Source organism: Struthio camelus, chromosome 33, assembly GCF_040807025.1.
Source record: "Struthio camelus isolate bStrCam1 chromosome 33, bStrCam1.hap1, whole genome shotgun sequence".
NCBI lineage: Eukaryota > Metazoa > Chordata > Aves > Struthioniformes > Struthionidae > Struthio > Struthio camelus.
In genome coordinates this window covers 3,119,789-3,141,629 of record NC_090974.1, presented here as the reverse complement: position 1 = coordinate 3,141,629, position 21,841 = coordinate 3,119,789, and positions in this window count along the sequence as shown.

Here is a 21,841-nt window from a genome sequence, read left to right as displayed (position 1 = left end):
GCCTGCCACTGGCTTTTAACTCCCTCAGGTACAAGCACCTCACAATCACAACCAGAACACACCAGTCTGACACTGGCCTCTCATACCTCCACGCACAACTGACCTCAAAATCACCACCAGCACACACATGCCTGCCACTGGCTCCTCATACCGTCATGCACAAGGACCTCACAGTCCCCCCCAGCACACACATGCCTGCCACTGGCCTCTGAAGACGTCATGAACAACTGAGCTCACAATCACCACCAGCACACACATGCCTGGCACCGTCCTCTGATGACATCAGGAACAATTGAGCTCACAATCACAACCAGCACACACTTGCCTGCCACTGGCCTCTCATGCCCTCTGGCACAAGGACCTCAAAATCACCACCAGTAGACTAGTGCCTGGCATGGCATGTGACAACATCACGAACAACTGAGCTCACAATCACCACCAGCACACACATGCCTGCCACTGGCCTCTCGCCCTCAGACACAATGACCTCACAATAACCACCAGCAAAAAAAGCCTGGCACTGGCCTCTAACGCCCTAAGACACAAGGACCTCACAATCACCACCAGCACACACATGCCTGGCACTGGCCTCTGATGATGTCACGAACAACTGAGCTCACAATCACCACCAGCACACACATGCCTGGCACTGGCCTCTCATGATGTCACGAGCAACTGAGCTCACAATCACCACCAGCACACACATGCCTGGCACTGGCTTCTCACGTCCTCAGGCACAGCGACCTCACAATCACCACCAGCACACACATGCCTGCCACTGGCCTCTCATGACGTCACGAGCAACTGAGCTCACAGTCACCACCAGCACACACATGCCTGCCACTGGCCTCTCATGACGTCACGAACAACTGAGCTCACAATCACCACCAGCACACACATGCCTGCCACTGGCTTTTAACTCCCTCAGGTACAAGCACCTCACAATCACAACCAGAAAAAACGGGTCTGACACTGGCCTCTCATGCCTCCACGCACAACTCACCTCAAAATCACCACCAACAGACATGTGCCTGCCACTGCCTTTTAACTCCCTACGGCACAAGGACCTCACAATCACCACCAGCACACACATGCCTGGCACTGTCCTCTCAACCCGTCACGCACAAGTACCTCACAGTCACCCCCAGCACACGCATGCCTGGCAATGGCCTCTGAAGACGTAACGAGCAACTGAGCTCACAATCACCACCAGCACACACATGCCTGGCACCGGCCTCTGATGACATCAGGCACAAGCACCTCACAATCACCACCAGTAGACTAGTACCTGGCACTCGCATGTGACAACATCACGAACAACTGAGCTCACAATCACCACCAGCACACACATGCCTACCACTGGCCTCTCGCCCTCAGACACAATGACCTCACAATAACCACCAGCAAAAAAAGCCTGGCACTGGCCTCTAACGCCCTAAGGCACAAGGACCTCACAATCACCACCAGCACACACATGCCTTCCACTCGTCTCTCATGACGTCACGAGCAACTGAGCTCACAGTCACCACCAGCACACACATGCCTGCCACTGGCTTCTCACGCCCTCAGGCACAGGGACCTCACAATCACCACCAGCACACACATGCCTGCCACTGGCTTTTAACTCCCTCAGGTACAAGCACCTCACAATCACAACCAGAACACACCAGTCTGACACTGGCCTCTCATGCCTCCACGCACAACTGACCTCAAAATCACCACCAGCACACACATGCCTGCCACTGGCTCCTCATACCGTCATGCACAAGGACCTCACAGTCCCCCCCAGCACACACATGCCTGCCACTGGCCTCTGAAGACGTCATGAACAACTGAGCTCACAATCACCACCACCAGACATGTGCCTGCCACTGGCTTTTAACTCCCTACGGCACAAGGACCTCACAATCACCACCAGCAGACACATGCCTGGCACTGGCCTCTCAACCCGTCACGCACAAGTACCTCACAGTCACCCCCAGCACACACATGCCTGCCACTGGCCTCTCATGACATCACGAACAACTGAGCTCACAATCACCAACACCAAAAACATTCCTGGCACTGGCTTCTTACGCCCTCAGGCACCAGGACCTCACAATCACCACCAGCACACACATGCCTGCCACTGGCTTTTAACTCCCTCACGTACAAGCACCTCACAATCACAACCAGAACACACCAGTCTGACACTGGCCTCTCATGCCTCCACGCACAACTGACCTCAAAATCACCACCAGCACACACATGCCTGCCACTGGCTCCTCATACCATCATGCACAAGGACCTCACAGTCCCCCCCAGCACACACATGCCTGCCACTGGCCTCTGAAGACGCCATGAACAACTGAGCTCACAATCACCACCAGCAGACACGTGCCTGCCACTGGCTTTTAACTCCCTACGGCACAAGGACCTCACAATCACCACCAGCAGACACATGCCTGCAACTGGCCTCTCAACCCGTCACGCACAAGTACCTCACAGTCACCCCCAGCACACACATGCCTGGCACTGGCCTCTGAAGACGTAACGAGCAACTGAGCCCACAATCACCACCAGCACACACATGCCTGGCAATGGCCTCTCATGACGTAATGAGCAACTGAGTTCACACTAACCACTTGCACACACATGCCTGGCACTGGCCTCTGATGACATCAGGAACAATTGAGCTCACAATCACCACCAGCACACACATGTCTGCCACTGGCCTCTCATGCCCTCAGGCACAGGGTCTTCACAATCACCACCAGCCATCACATACCTGCCAATGGCCTCTCACGCCCTAAGGCACAAGGACCTCACAATCATCACCAGCAGACACATGCCTGGCACTGGCCTCTCAACACGTCACGCACAAGTACCTCACAGTCACCTCCAGCACACACATGCCTGCCACTGGCCTCTCATGACGTCACGAACAACTGAGCTCACAATCACCACCAGCACACACATGCCTGCCACTGGCTCCTCATACCGTCATGCACAAGGACCTCACAGTCCCCCCCAGCACACACATGCCTGCCACTGGCCTCTGAAGACGCCATGAACAACTGAGCTCACAATCACCACCAGCACACACATGCCTGGCACCGGCCTCTGATGACATCAGGAACAATTGAGCTCACAATCACCACCAGCACACACATGCCTGCCACTGACCTCTCATGCCCTCAGGCACAGGGTCTTCACAATCACCACCAGCCAACACATACCTGCCACTGGCCTCTAACGCCCTCACGCACAAGGACCTCACAATCACCACCAGCACACACATGCCTGGCACTGGCCTCTCACGCCCTCACTCACAACTCCCCTCACAATCACCCCCAGCACACACATGCCTGGCACTGGCCTCTCCTGACATCACGAGCAACTGAGCTCACAATCACCACCAGCACACACATGCCTGCCACTGGCTTCTCACGCCCTCAGGTACAAGCACCTCACAATCACAACCAGAACACACGAGTCTGACACTGGCCTCTCATGCCTCCACGCACTACTGACTCAAAATCACCACCAGCACACACATGCCTGCCACTGGCTTTTAACTCCCTCAGGTACAAGCACCTCACAATCACAACCAGAACACACCAGTCTGACACTGGCCTCTCATGCCTCCACGCACAACTGACTCAAAATCACCACCAGCACACACATGCCTGCCACTGGCTCCTCATACCGTCATGCACAAGGACCTCACAGTCCCCCCCAGCACACACATGCCTGCCACTGGCCTCTAAAGACGTCATGAACAACTGAGCTCACAATCACCACCAGCAGACACGTGCCTGCCACTGGCTTTTAACTCCCTACGGCACAAGGACCTCACAATCACCACCAGCAGACACATGCCTGCCACTGGCCTCTCAACCCGTCACGAACAAGTACCTCACAGTCACCCCCAGCACACACATGCCTGGCACTGGCCTCTCATGACGTCACGAACAACTGAGCTCACAATCACCACCAGCACACACATGCCTGGCACCGGCCTCTGATGACATCAGGAACAATTGAGCTCACAATCACCACCAGCAAAAAAAGCCTGGCAATGGCCTCTTATGACATCAGGAACAATTGAGCTCACAATCACCACCAGCACACACATGCCTGCCACTGGCCTCTCATGCCCTCAGGCACAGGGTCTTCACAATCACCACCAGCCAACACAAACCTGCCAATGGCCTCTCACGCCCTCACGCACAAGGACCTCACAATCACCACCAGCACACACATGCCTGCCACTGGCCTCCTCATACCGTCATGCACAAGGACCTCACAGTCCCCCCCAGCACACACATGCCTGCCACTGGCCTCTGAAGACGTCATGAACAACTGAGCTCACAATCACCACCAGCAGACACGTGCCTGCCACTGGCTTTTAACTCCGTACGGCACAAGGACCTCACAATCACCACCAGCACACACAGGCCTGGCACTGGCCTCTCATGACGTAACGAGCAACTGAGCTCACATTCACCACCAGCACACACATGCCTGGCACCGGCCTCTCATGACATCAGAAACAATTGAGCTCACAATCACCAACAGCACACACATGCCTGGCAATGGCCTCTCATGACGTAATGAGCAATTGAGTTCACACTCACCACCAGCACACACATGCCTGGCACTGGCCTCTGATGACATCAGGAAGAATTGAGCTCACAGTCACCACCAGCACACACATGCCTGCCACTGGCCTCTCGTGCCCTCAGGCACAGGGTCTTCACAATCACCACCAGCCAACACATACCTGCCACTGGCCTCTCACGCCCTCAGGCACAAGGACCTCACAATCACCACCAGCAGAAACATGCCTGGTACTGGCCTCTCACGCCCTCACACACAACTCTCCTCACAATCACCACCAGCACACACATGCCTGGCACTGGCCTCTGATGACGTCACAAACAACTGAGCTCACAATCACCAAAAGCACACACATGCCTGGCACTGGCCTCTCATGACGTCACGAGCAACTGAGCTCACAATCACCAACACCAAAAACATGCCTGGCACTGTCTTCTCACGCCCTCAGGCACAGCGACCTCACAATCACCACCAGCACACACATGCCTGCCACTGGCTTTTAACTCCCTCAGGTACAAGCACCTCACAATCACAACCAGAACACACGAGTCTGACACTGGCCTCTCATACCTCCACGCACAACTGACTCAAAATCACCACCAGCACACACATGCCTGCCACTGGCTCCTCATACCGTCATGCACAAGGACCTCACAGTCCCCCCCAGCACACACATGCCTGCCACTGGCCTCTGAAGACGTCATGAACAACTGAGCTCACAATCACCACCAGCACACACATGCCTGGCACCGGCCTCTGATGACATCAGGAACAATTGAGCTCACAATCACAACCAGCACACACATGCCTGCCACTGGCCTCTCATGCCCTCTGGCACAAGGACCTCAAAATCACCACCAGTAGACTAGTGCCTGGCATGGCATGTGACAACATCACAAACAACTGAGCTCACAATCACCACCAGCACACACATGTCTGCGACTGGCCTCTCGCCCTCAGACACAATGACCTCACAATAACCACCAGCAAAAAAAGCCTGGCACTGGCCTCTAACGCCCTAAGGCACAAGGACCTCACAATCACCACCAGCACACACATGCCTGGCACTGGCCTCTGATGATGTCACGAACAACTGAGCTCACAATCACCACCAGCACACACATGCCTGGCACTGGCCTCTCATGATATCACGAGCAACTGAGCTCACAATCACCACCAGCACACACATGCCTGGCACTGGCTTCTCACGTCCTCAGGCACAGCGACCTCACAATCACCACCAGTACACACATGCCTGCCACTGGCCTCTGATGATGTCCCAAACAACTGACCTGAAAATCACCACCAGCACACACATGCCTGCCACTGGCCTCTCATGACGTCACGAACAACTGAGCTCACAATCACCACCAGCACACACATGCCTGCCACTGGCTTTTAACTCCCTCAGGTACAAGCACCTCACAATCACAACCAGAAAACACGGGTCTGACACTGGCCTCTCATGCCTCCACGCACAACTCACCTCAAAATCACCACCAACAGACATGTGCCTGCCACTGCCTTTTAACTCCCTATGGCACAAGGACCTCACAATCACCACCAGCACACACATGCCTGGCACTGTCCTCTCAACCCGTCACGCACAAGTACCTCACAGTCACCCCCAGCACACGCATGCCTGGCAATGGCCTCTGAAGACGTAACGAGCAACTGAGCTCACAATCACCACCAGCACACACATGCCTGGCACCGGCCTCTGATGACATCAGGCACAAGCACCTCACAATCACCACCAGTAGACTAGTGCCTGGCACTGGCATGTGACAACATCACGAACAACTGAGCTCACAATCACCACCAGCACACACATGCCTACCACTGGCCTCTCGCCCTCAGACACAATGACCTCACAATAACCACCAGCAAAAAAAGCCTGGCACTGGTCTCTAACGCCCTAAGGCACAAGGACCTCACAATCACCACCAGCACACACATGCCTTCCACTGGTCTCTCATGACGTCACGAGCAACTGAGCTCACAATCACCACCAGCACACACATGCCTGCCACTGGCTTCTCACGCCCTCAGGCACAGGGACCTCACAATCACCACCAGCACACACATGCCTGCCACTGGCTTTTAACTCCCTCAGGTACAAGCACCTCACAATCACAACCAGAACACACGAGTCTGACACTGGCCTCTCATGCCTCCACGCACAACTGACCTCAAAATCACCACCAGCACACACATGCCTGCCACTGGCTCCTCATACCGTCATGCACAAGGACCTCACAGTCCCCCCCAGCACACACATGCCTGCCACTGGCCTCTGAAGACGTCATGAACAACTGAGCTCACAATCACCACCACCAGACATGTGCCTGCCACTGGCTTTTAACTCCCTACGGCACAAGGACCTCACAATCACCACCAGCAGACACATGCCTGGCACTGGCCTCTCAACCCGTCACGCACAAGTACCTCACAGTCACCCCCAGCACACACATGCCTGCCACTGGCCTCTCATGACATCACGAACAACTGAGCTCACAATCACCAACACCAAAAACATTCCTGGCACTGGCTTCTTACGCCCTCAGGCACCAGGACCTCACAATCACCACCAGCACACACATGCCTGCCACTGGCTTTTAACTCCCTCACGTACAAGCACCTCACAATCACAACCAGAACACACGAGTCTGACACTGGCCTCTCATGCCTCCACGCACAACTGACCTCAAAATCACCACCAGCACACACATGCCTGCCACTGGCTCCTCATACCATCATGCACAAGGACCTCACAGTCCCCCCCAGCACACACATGCCTGCCACTGGCCTCTGAAGACGCCATGAACAACTGAGCTCACAATCACCACCAGCAGACACGTGCCTGCCACTGGCTTTTAACTCCCTACGGCACAAGGACCTCACAATCACCACCAGCAGACACATGCCTGCAACTGGCCTCACAACCAGTAACGCACAAGTACCTCACAGTCACCCCCAGCACACACATGCCTGGCACTGGCCTCTGAAGACGTAACGAGCAACTGAGCCCACAATCACCACCAGCACACACATGCCTGGCAATGGCCTCTCATGACGTAATGAGCAACTGAGTTCACACTCACCACTAGCACACACATGCCTGGCACTGGCCTCTGATGACATCAGGAACAATTGAGCTCACAATCACCACCAGCACACACATGTCTGCCACTGGCCTCTCATGCCCTCAGGCACAGGGTCTTCACAATCACCACCAGCCATCACATACCTGCCAATGGCCTCTCACGCCCTAAGGCACAAGGACCTCACAATCATCACCAGCAGACACATGCCTGGCACTGGCCTCTCAACACGTCACGCACAAGTACCTCACAGTCACCTCCAGCACACACATGCCTGGCAATGGCCTCTCATGACGTCACGAACAACTGAGCTCACAATCACCACCAGCACACACATGCCTGCCACTGGCTTCTCACGCCCTCTGGCACAGGGACCTCACAATCACCACCAGCACACACATGCATGCCACTGGCTTTTAACTCCCTCAGGTACAAGCACCTCACAATCACAACCAGAACACACGAGTCTGACACTGGCCTCTCATGCCTCCACGCACAACTGACCTCAAAATCACCACCAGCACACACATGCCTGCCACTGGCTCCTCATACCGTCATGCACAAGGACCTCACAGTCCCCCCCAGCACACACATGCCTGCCACTGGCCTCTGAAGACGTCATGAACAACTGAGCTCACAATCACCACCAGCACACACATGCCTGGCACCGGCCTCTGATGACATCAGGAACAATTGAGCTCACAATCACCACCAGCACACACATGCCTGCCACTGGCCTCTCATGCCCTCAGGCACAGGGTCTTCACAATCACCACCAGCCAACACATACCTGCCACTGGCCTCTAACGCCCTCACGCACAAGGACCTCACAATCACCACCAGCACACACATGCCTGGCACTGGCCTCTCACGCCCTCACTCACAACTCCCCTCACAATCACCCCCAGCACACACATGCCTGGCACTGGCCTCTCCTGACATCACGAGCAACTGAGCTCACAATCACCACCAGCACACACATGCCTGCTACTGGCTTCTCACGCCCTCAGGCACAGGAACCTCACAATCACCACCAGCACACACATGCCTGCCACTGGCTTTTAACTCCCTCAGGTACAAGCACCTCACAATCACAACCAGAACACACGAGTCTGACACTGGCCTCTCATGCCTCCACGCACTACTGACTCAAAATCACCACCAGCACACACATGCCTGCCACTGGCTCCTCATACCGTCATGCACAAGGACCTCACAGTCCCCCCCAGCACACACATGCCTGCCACTGGCCTCTAAAGACGTCATGAACAACTGAGCTCACAATCACCACCAGCAGACATGTGCCTGCCACTGGCTTTTAACTCCCTCAGATACAAGCACCTCACAATCACCACCAGCACACACATGCCTGGCACTGGCCTCTCAACCCGTCACGAACAAGTACCTCACAGTCACCCCCAGCACACACATGCCTGGCACCGGCCTCTGATGACATCAGGAACAATTGAGCTCACAATCACCACCAGCAAAAAAAGCCTGGCAATGGCCTCTTATGACATCAGGAACAATTGAGCTCACAATCACCACCAGCACACACATGCCTGCCACTGGCCTCTCATGCCCTCAGGCACAGGGTCTTCACAATCACCACCAGCCAACACATACCTGCCAATGGCCTCTCACGCCCTCACGCACAAGGACCTCACAATCACCACCAGCACACACATGCCTGCCACTGGCCTCCTCATACCGTCATGCACAAGGACCTCACAGTCCCCACCAGCACACACATGCCTGCCACTGGCCTCTGAAGACGTCATGAACAACTGAGCTCACAATCACCACCAGCAGACACGTGCCTGCCACTGGCTTTTAACTCCCTACGGCACAAGGACCTCACAATCACCACCAGCACACACAGGCCTGGCACTGGCCTCTCAACCCGTCACGCACAAGTACCTCACAGTCACCCCCAGCACACACATGCCTGGCAATGGCCTCTCATGACGTAACGAGCAACTGAGCTCACATTCACCACCAGCACACACATGCCTGGCACCGGCCTCTCATGACATCAGGAACAATTGAGCTCACAATCACCAACAGCACACACATGCCTGGCAATGGCCTCTCATGACGTAATGAGCAATTGAGTTCACACTCACCACCAGCACACACATGCCTGGCACTGGCCTCTGATGACATCAGGAAGAATTGAGCTCACAGTCACCACCAGCACACACATGCCTGCCACTGGCCTCTCGTGCCCTCAGGCACAGGGTCTTCACAATCACCACCAGCCAACACATACCTGCCACTGGCCTCTCACGCCCTCAGGCACAAGGACCTCACAATCACCACCAGCAGAAACATGCCTGGTACTGGCCTCTCACGCCCTCACACACAACTCTCCTCACAATCACCACCAGCACACACATGCCTGCCACTGGCCTCTGATGACGTCACCAACAACTGAGCTCACAATCACCACCAGCACACACATGCCTGGCACTGGCCTCTCATGACGTCATGAGCAACTGAGCTCACAATCACCAACACCAAAAACATGCCTGGCACTGTCTTCTCACGCCCTCAGGCACAGCGACCTCACAATCACCACCAGCACACACATGCCTGCCACTGGCTTTTAACTCCCTCAGGTACAAGCACCTCACAATCACAACCAGAACACACCAGTCTGACACTGGCCTCTCATACCTCCACGCACAACTGACTCAAAATCACCACCAGCACACACATGCCTGCCACTGGCTCCACATACCGTCATGCACAAGGACCTCACAGTCCCCCCCAGCACACACATGCCTGCCACTGGCCTCTGAAGACGTCATGAACAACTGAGCTCACAATCACCACCAGCACACACATGCCTGGCACCGTCCTCTGATGACATCAGGAACAATTGAGCTCACAATCACAACCAGCACACACATGCCTGCCACTGGCCTCTCATGCCCTCAGGCACAAGGACTTCAAAATCACCACCAGTAGACTAGTGCCTGGCATGGCATGTGACAACATCACGAACAACTGAGCTCACAATCACCACCAGCACACACATGTCTGCCACTGGCCTCTCGCCCTCAGACACAATGACCTCACAATAACCACCAGCAAAAAAAGCCTGGCACTGGCCTCTAACGCCCTAAGGCACAAGGACCTCACAATCACCACCAGCACACACATGCCTGGCACTGGCCTCTGATGATGTCACGAACAACTGAGCTCACAATCACCACCAGCACACACATGCCTGCCACTGCCCTCTGATGACGTCACGAGCAACTGAGCTCACAGTCACCACCAGCACACACATGCCTGCCACTGGCTTTTAACTCCCTCAGGTACAAGCACCTCACAATCACAACCAGAACACACCAGTCTGACACTGGCCTCTCATGCCTCCACGCACAACTCACCTCAAAATCACCACCAACAGACATGTGCCTGCCACTGCCTTTTAACTCCCTACGGCACAAGGACCTCACAATCACAACCAGCAGACACTTGCCTGGCACTGGCCTCTCAACCCGTCACGCACAAGTACCTCACAGTCACCCCCAGCACACGCATGCCTGGCAATGGCCTCTGAAGACGTAACGAGCAACTGAGTTCACAATCACCACCAGCACACACATGCCTGGCACCGGCCTCTGATGATATCAGGCACAAGCACCTCACATTCACCACCAGTAGACTAGTGCCTGGCACTGGCATGTGACAACATCACGAACAACTGAGCTCACAATCACCACCAGCACACACATGCCTGCCACTGGCCTCTCGCCCTCAGACACAATGACCTCACAATAACCACCAGCAAAAAAAGCCTGGCACTGGCCTCTAACGCCCTAAGGCACAAGGACCTCACAATCACCACCAGCACACACATGCCTTCCACTGGTCTCTCATGACGTCACGAGCAACTGAGCTCACAGTCACCACCAGCACACACATGCCTGCCACTGGCTTCTCACGCCCTCAGGCACAGGGACCTCACAATCACCACCAGCACACACATGCCTGCCACTGGCTCCTCATACCGTCATGCACAAGGACCTCACAGTCCCCCCCAGCACACACATGCCTGCCACTGGCCTCTGAAGACGTCATGAACAACTGAGCTCACAATCACCACCAGCAGACATGTGCCTGCCACTGGCTTTTAACTCCCTACGGCACAAGGACCTCACAATCACCACCAGCAGACACATGCCTGGCACTGGCCTCTCAACCCGTCACGCACAAGTACCTCACAGTCCCCCCCAGCACACACATGCCTGCCACTGGCCTCTGAAGACGTCATGAACAACTGAGCTCACAATCACCACCAGCAGACACGTGCCTGCCACTGGCTTTTAACTCCCTACGGCACAAGGACCTCACAATCACCACCAGCACACACATGCCTGCCACTGGCCTCTCAACCCGTCACGCACAAGGACCTCACAGTCACCCCCAGCACACACATGCCTGCCACTGGCCTCTCAACCCGTCACGCACAAGTACCTCACAGTCACCCCCAGCACACAAATGCCTGGCAATGGCCTCTCATGACGTCACGAGCAACTGAGCTCACAATCACCATCAGCACACCCATGCCTGGCACCTGCCTCTGATGACATCAGGAACAATTGAGCTCACAATCACCACCAGCACACACATGCCTGCCACTGGCCTCTCATGCCCTCAGGCACAAGGACCTCAAAATCACCACCAGTAGACTAGTGCCTGGCATGGCATGTGACAACATCATGAACAACTGAGCTCACAATCAGCACCAGCACACACATGCCTGGCACTGGCCTCTCACCCTCAGACACAATGACCTCACAATAACCACCAGCAAAAAAAGCCTGGCACTGGCCTCTGATGATGTCACGAGCAACTGAGCTCACAATCACCACAAGCACACACATGCCTGCCACTGGCCTCTCATGACGTCACGAGCAACTGAGCTCACAATCACCACCAGCACACACATGCCTGCCACTGCCTTTTAACTCCCTCAGGTACAAGCACCTCACAATCACAACCAGAACACACCAGTCTGACACTGGCCTCTCATGCCTCCACGCACAACTGACCTCAAAATCACCACCAGCACACACATGCCTGCCACTGGCTCCTCATACCGTCATGCACAAGGACCTCACAGTCCCCCCCAGCACACACATGCCTGCCACTGGCCTCTGAAGACGTCATGAACAACTGAGCTCACAATCACCACCAGCAGACACATGCCTGGCACCGTCCTCTGATGACATCAGGAACAATTGAGCTCACAATCACAACCAGCACACACATGCCTGCCACTGGCCTCTCATGCCCTCAGGCACAAGGACTTCAAAATCACCACCAGTAGACTAGTGCCTGGCATGGCATGTGACAACATCACGAACAACTGAGCTCACAATCACCACCAGCACACACATGTCTGCGACTGGCCTCTCGCCCTCAGACACAATGACCTCACAATAACCACCAGCAAAAAAAGCCTGGCACTGGCCTCTAACGCCCTAAGACACAAGGACCTCACAATCACCACCAGCACACACATGCCTGGCACTGGCCTCTGATGATGTCACGAGCAACTTAGCTAACAATCACCACCAGCACACACATGCCTGGCACTGGCTTCTCACGTCCTCAGGCACAGCGACCTCACAATCACCACCAGCACACACATGCCTGCCACTGGCCTCTGATGATGTCCCGAACAACTGACCTGAAAATCACCACCAGCACACACATGCCTGCCACTGGCCTCTCATGACGTCACGAACAACTGAGCTCACAATCACCACCAGCACACACATGCCTGCCACTGGCTTTTAACTCCCTCAGGTACAAGCACCTCACAATCACAACCAGAACACAACAGTCTGACACTGGCCTCTCATGCCTCCACGCACAACTCACCTCAAAATCACCACCAACAGACATGTGCCTGCCACTGCCTTTTAACTCCCTACGGCACAAGGACCTCACAATCACAACCAGCAGACACATGCCTGGCACTGGCCTCTCAACCCGTCACGCACAAGTACCTCACAGTCACCCCCAGCACACGCATGCCTGGCAATGGCCTCTGAAGACGTAACGAGCAACTGAGTTCACAATCACCACCAGCACACACATGCCTGGCACCGGCCTCTGATGACATCAGGCACAAGCACCTCACATTCACCACCAGTAGACTAGTGCCTGGCACTGGCATGTGACAACATCACGAACAACTGAGCTCACAATCACCACCAGCACACACATGCCTGCCACTGGCCTCTCGCCCTCAGACACAATGACCTCACAATAACCACCAGCAAAAAAAGCCTGGCACTGGCCTCTAACGCCCTAAGGCACAAGGACCTCACAATCACCACCAGCACACACATGCCTTCCACTGGTCTCTCATGACGTCACGAGCAACTGAGCTCACAGTCACCACCAGCACACACATGCCTGCCACTGGCTTCTCACGCCCTCAGGCACAGGGACCTCACAATCACAACCAGAACACACCAGTCTGACACTGGCCTCTCATGCCTCCACGCACAACTGACCTCAAAATCACCACCAGCACACACATGCCTGCCACTGGCTCCTCATACCGTCATGCACAAGGACCTCACAGTCCCCCCCAGCACACACATGCCTGCCACTGGCCTCTGAAGACGTCATGAACAACTGAGCTCACAATCATCACCAGCAGACACGTGCCTGCCACTGGCTTTTAACTCCCTACGGCACAAGGACCTCACAATCACCACCAGCAGACATATGCCTGGCACTGGCCTCTCAACCCATCACGCACAAGTACCTCACAGTCACCACCAGCACACACATGCCTGCCACTGGCCTCTAATGCCCTCAGGCACAAGCACATCAAAATCACCACCACTAGATTAGTGCCTGGCACTGGCATGTGACAACATCACGAACAACTGAGCTCACAATCACCACCAGCAGACACGTGCCTGCCACTGGCTTTTAACTCCCTCAGGCACAAGGACCTCACAATCACCACCAGCACACACATGCCTGGCACTGGCCTCTGAAGACGTCAAGAACAACTGAGCTCACAATCACCACCAGCACACACATGCCTGCCACTGGCCTCTCATGCCCTCAGGCACAAGGACCTCAAAATCACGACCAGTAGACTAGTGCCTGGCATGGCATGTGACAACATCACGAACAACTGAGCTCACAATCACCACCAGCACACACATGCCTGCCACTGGCCACTCGCCCTCAGACACAATGACCTCACAATAACCACCAGCAAAAAAAGCCTGGCATTGGCCTCTAACGCCCTCAGGCACAAGGACCTCACAATCACCACCAGCACACACATGCCTGCCACTGGCCTCTGATGATGTCACGAACAACTGAGCTCACAATCACCACCAGCACACACATGCCTGCCACTGGCCTCTCATGCCCTCAGGCACAGGGATCTCTCAATCACCACCAGCACACACATGCCTGCCACTGGCTTTTAACTCCCTCAGGTACAAGCACCTCACAATCACAACCAGAACACACCAGTCTGACACTGGCCTCTCATGCCTCCACGCACAACTGACCTCAAAATCACCACCAGCACACACATGCCTGCCACTGGCTCCTCATACCGTCATGCACAAGGACCTCACAGTCCCCCCCAGCACACACATGCCTGCCACTGGCCTCTGAAGACGTCATGAACAACTGAGCTCACAATCACCACCAGCAGACACGTGCCTGCCACTGGCTTTTAACTCCCTACGGCACAAGAACCTCACAATCACCACCAGCACACACATGCCTGCCACTGGCCTCTCAACCCGTCACGCACAAGGACCTCACAGTCACCCCCAGCACACACATGCCTGGCAATGGCCTCTCATGACGTAACGAGCAACTGAGCTCACAATCACCATCAGCACACACATGCCTGGCACCGGCCACTGATGACATGAGGAAGAATTGAGCTCACAATCACCACCAGCACACACATGCCTGCCACTGGCGTCTCATGCCCTCTGGCACAAGGACCTCAAAATCACCACCAGTAGACTAGTGCCTGGCATGGCATGTGAGAACACCACGAACAACTGAGCTCACAATCACCACCAGCACACACATGCCTGCCACTGGCCTCTCGCCCTCAGACACAATGACCTCACAATAACCACCAGCAAAAAAAGCCTGGCACTGGCCTCTAACGCCCTAAGGCACAAGGACATCACAATCACCACCAGCACACACATGCCTGGCACTGGCCTCTGATGATGTCACGAACAACTGAGCTCACAATCACCACCAGCAGACACGTGCCTGCCACTGGCCTCTCATGACGTCACGAGCAACTGAGCTCACAATCACCACCAGCACACACATGCCTGCCACTGGCTTCTCACGCCCTCAGGCACAGGGACCTCACAATCACCACCAGCACACACATGCCTGCCACTGGCTTTTAACTCCCTCAGGTGCAAGCACCTCACAATCACAACCAGAACACACCAGTCTGACACTGGCCTCTCATGCCTCCACGCACAACTGACCTCAAAATCACCACCAGCACACACATGCCTGCCACTGGCTCCTCATACCGTCATGTACAAGGACCTCACAGTCCCCCCCAGCACACACATGCCTGCCACTGGCCTCTGAAGACGCCATGAACAACTGAGCTCACAATCACCACCAGCAGACACGTGCCTGCCACTGGCTTTTAACTCCCTACGGCACAAGGACCTCACAATAACCACCAGCACACACATGCCTGCCACTGGCCTCTCAACCCGTCACGCACAAGTACCTCACAGTCACCCCCAGCACACACATGCCTGGCAATGGCCTCTGAAGACGTAATGAGCAACTGAGCTCACAATCACCACCAGCACACACATGCCTGGCACCGGCCTCTGATGACATCAGGAACAATTGAGCTCACAATCACCAACAGCACACACATGCCTGCCACTGGGCTCTCATGCCCTCAGGCACAAGGACCTCAAAATCACCACCAGTAGACTAGTGCCTGGCATGGCATGTGACAACATCACGAACACCTGAGCTCACAATCACCACCAGCACACACATGCCTGGCACTGGCCTCTCGCCCTCAGACACAATGACCTCACAATAACCACCAGCAAAAAAAGCCTGGCACTGGCCTCTAACGCCCTAAGGCACAAGGACCTCACAATCACCACCAGCACACACATGCCTGCCACTGGCCTCTGATGATGTCACGAACAACTGAGCTCACAATCACCACCAGCACACACATGCCTGCCACTGGCCTCTCATGATGTCACGAGCAACTGAGCTCACAGTCACCACCAGCACACACATGCCTGCCACTGGCTTCTCACGCCCTCAGGCACAGCGACCTCACAATCACCACCAGCACACACATGCCTGCCACTGGCTTTTAACTCCCTCAGGTACAAGCACCTCACAATCACAACCAGAACACACCAGTCTGACACTGGCCTCTCATGCCTCCACGCACAACTGACCTCAAAATCACCACCAGCACACACATGCCTGCCACTGGCTCCTCATACCGTCATGCACAAGGACCTCACAGTCCCCCCCAGCACACACATGCCTGCCACTGGCCTCTGAAGAAGTCATGAACAACTGAGATCACAATCACCACCAGCAGACATGTGCCTGCCACTGGCTTTTAACTCCCTACGGCACAAGGACCTCACAATCACCACCAGCAGACACATGCCTGCCACTGGCCTCTCAACCCATCACGCACAAGTACCTCACAGTCACCCCCAGCACACACATGCCTGGCACTGGCCTCTCATGACGTCACGAGCAACTGAGCTCACAATCACCACCAGCACACACATGCCTGGCACCGGCCTCTGATGACATCAGGAACAATTGAGCTCACAATCACCACCAGCACACACATGCCTGCCACTGGCCTCTCATGCCCTCAGGCACAAGGACCTCAAAATCACCACCAGTAGACTAGTGCCTGGCACTGGCATGTTGCAACATCACGAACAACTGAGCTCACAATCACCACCAGCGCACACATGCCTGCCACTGGCCTCTCGCCCTCAGACACAATGACCTCACAATAACCACCAGCAAAAAAAAGCCTGGCACTGGCCTCTAACGCCCTAAGGCACAAGGACCTCACAATCACCACCAGCACACACATGCCTGGCACTGGCCTCTGATGACGTCACGAGCAACTGAGCTCACAATCACCACCAGCACACACATGCCTGGCACTGGCCTCTCATGACGTCACGAGCAACTCAGCTCACAATCACCACCAGCACACACATGCCTGCCACTGGCCTCTCATGACGTCACGAGCAACTGAGCTCACAATCACCACCAGCACACACATGCCTGCCACTGGCTTTTAACTCCCTCAGGTACAAGCACCTCACAATCACAACCAGAACACACCAGTCTGACACTGGCCTCTCATGCCTCCACGCACAACTGACCTCAAAATCACCACCAGCACACACATGCCTGCCACTGGCTCCTCATACTGTCATGCACAAGGACCTCACAGTCCCCCCCAGCACACACATGCCTGCCACTGGCCTCTGAAGACGTCATGAACAACTGAGCTCACAATCACCACCAGCAGACACGTGCCTGCCACTGGCTTTTAACTCCCTCAGTACAAGCACCTCACAATCACAACCAGAACACACGAGTCTAACACTTGCCTCTCATACCTCCACGCACAACTGACCTCAAAATCACCACCAGCACACACATGCCTGCCACTGGCTCCTCATACCGTCATGCACAAGGACCTCACAGTCCCCCCCAGCACACACATGCCTGCCACTGGCCTCTGAAGACGTCATGAACAACTGAGATCACAATCACCACCAGCAGACACGTGCCTGGCACTGGCCTCTCAACCCGTCACGCAAAAGTACCTCACAATCACCACCAGCACACACATGCCTGGCCCTGGCCTCTGATGATGTCACGAACAACTGAGCTCACAATCACCACCAGCACACACATGCCTGCCACTGACTTCTCACGCCCTCAGGCACAGCGACCTCACAATCACCACCAGCACACACATGCCTGCCACTGGCTTTTAACTCCCTCAGGTACAAGCACCTCACAATCACAACCAGAACACACGAGTCTGAAACTGGCCTCTCATGCCTCCACGCACAACTGACCTCAAAATCACCACCAGCACACACATGCCTGCCACTGGCTCCTCATACCGTCATGCACAAGGACCTCACAGTCCCCCCCAGCACACACATGCCTGCCACTGGCCTCTGAAGACGTCATGAACAACTGAGCTCACAATCACCACCAGCAGACACGTGCCTGCCACTGGCTTTTAACTCCCTCAGGTACAAGCACCTCACAATCACCACCAGCACACACATGCCTCCCACTGGCCTCTCAACCCGTCACGCACAAGTACCTCACAGTCACCCCCAGCACACACATGCCTGGCAATGGCCTCTGAAGACGTAACGAGCAACTGAGCTCACAATCACCACCAGCACACAAATGCCTGCCTCTGGCCTCTCATGCCCTCTGGCACAAGGACCTCAAAATCACCACCAGTAGACTAGTGCCTGGCACTGGCATGTGACAACATCACGAACAACTGAGCTCACAATCACCACCAGCACACACATGCCTGCCACTGGCCTCTCGCCCTCAGACACAATGACCTCACAATAACCACCAGCAAAAAAAGCCTGGCACTGGCCTCTAACGCCCTAAGGCACAAGGACATCACAATCGCCACCAGCACACACATGCCTGGCACTGGCCTCTGATGATGTCACGAACAACTGAGCTCACAATCACCACCAGCACACACATGCCTGCCACTGGCCTCTCATGACGTCACGAGCAACTGAGCTCACAATCACCACCAGCACACACATGCCTGCCACTGCCTTTTAACTCCCTCAGGTACAAGCACCTCACAATCACAAGCAGAACACACCAGTCTGACACTGGCCTCTCATGCCTCCACGCACAACTGACCTCAAAATCACCACCAGCACACACATGCCTGCCACTGGCTCCTCATACCGTCATGCACAAGGCCCTCACAGTCCCCCCCAGCACACACATGCCTGCCACTGGCCTCTGAAGACGTCATGAACAACTGAGATCACAATCACCACCAGCAGACACGTGCCTGGCACTGGCCTCTCAACCCATCACGCACAAGTACCTCACAGTCACCCCCAGCACACACATGCCTGGCACTGGCCTCTCATGACTTCACGAACAACTGAGCTCACAATCACCACCAGCACACACATGCCTGGCACCGGCCTCTGATGACATCAGGAACAATTGAGCTCACAATCACCAACAGCACACACATGCCTGCCACTGGGCTCTCATGCCCTCAGGCACAAGGACCTCAAAATCACCACCAGTAGACTAGTGCCTGGCATGGCATGTGACAACATCACGAACAACTGAGCTCACAATCACCACCAGCACACACATGCCTGGCACTGGCCTCTCGCCCTCAGACACAATGACCTCACAATAACCACCAGCAAAAAAAGCCTGGCACTGGCCTCTAACGCCCTAAGGCACAAGGACATCACAATCACCACCAGCACACACATGCCTGGCACTGGCCTCTGATGATGTCACGAACAACTGAGCTCACAATCACCACCAGCAGACACGTGCCTGCCACTGGCCTCTCATGACGTCACGAGCAACTGAGCTCACAATCACCACCAGCACACACATGCCTGCCACTGGCTTCTCACGCCCTCAGGCACAGGGACCTCACAATCACCACCAGCACACACATGCCTGCCACTGGCTTTTAACTCCCTCAGGTGCAAGCACCTCACAATCACAACCAGAACACACCAGTCTGACACTGGCCTCTCATGCCTCCACGCACAACTGACCTCAAAATCACCACCAGCACACTCATGCCTGCCACTGGCTCCTAATACCGTCAAGCACAAGGACCTCACAGTCCCCCCCAGCACACACATGCCTGCCACTGGCCTCTGAAGACGTCATGAACAACTGAGCTCACAATCACCACCAGCACACACGGGCCTGCCACTAGCTTTTAACTCCCTACGGCACAAGGACCTCACAATCACCACCAGCACACACATGCCTGCCACTGGCCTCTCAACCCGTCACGCACAAGTACCTCACAGTCACCCCCAGCACACACATGCCTGGCAATGGCCTCTCATGACGTCACGAACAACTGAGCTCACAATCACCACCAGCACACACATGCCTGGCACCGGCCTCTGATGACATCAGGAACAATTGAGCTCACAATCACCAACAGCACACACATGCCTGCCACTGGCCTCTCATGCCCTCACGCACAAAGACCTCACAATCACCACCAGTAGACTAGTGCCTGGCATGGCATATGACAACATCATGAACAACTGAGCTCACAATCACCACCAGCACACACATGCCTGGCACTGGCCTCTCGCCCTCAGACACTATGACCTCACAATAACCACCAGCAAAAAAAGCCTGGCACTGGCCTCTAACGCCCTAAGGCACAAGGACCTCACAATCACCACCAGCACACACATGCCTGGCACTGGCCTCTGATGATGTCACGAGCAACTGAGCTCACAATCACCACCAGCACACACATGCCTGCCACTGGCCTCTCATGACGTCACGAGCAACTGAGCTCACAATCACCACCAGCACACACATGCCTGCCACTGGCTTTTAACTCCCTCAGGTACAAGCACCTCACAATCACAACGACAACACACCAGTCTGACACTGGCCTCTCATGCCTCCACGCACAACTGACCTCAAAATCACCACCAGCACACACATGCCTGCCACTGGCTCCTCATACCGTCATGTACAAGGACCTCACAGTCCCCCCCAGCACACACATGCCTGCCACTGGCCTCTGAAGACGCCATGAACAACTGAGCTCACAATCACCACCAGCAGACACGTGCCTGCCACTGGCTTTTAACTCCCTACGGCACAAGGACCTCACAATAACCACCAGCACACACATGCCTGCCACTGGCCTCTCAACCCGTCACGCACAAGTACCTCACAGTCACCCCCAGCACACACATGCCTGGCAATGGCCTCTGAAGACGTAATGAGCAACTGAGCTCACAATC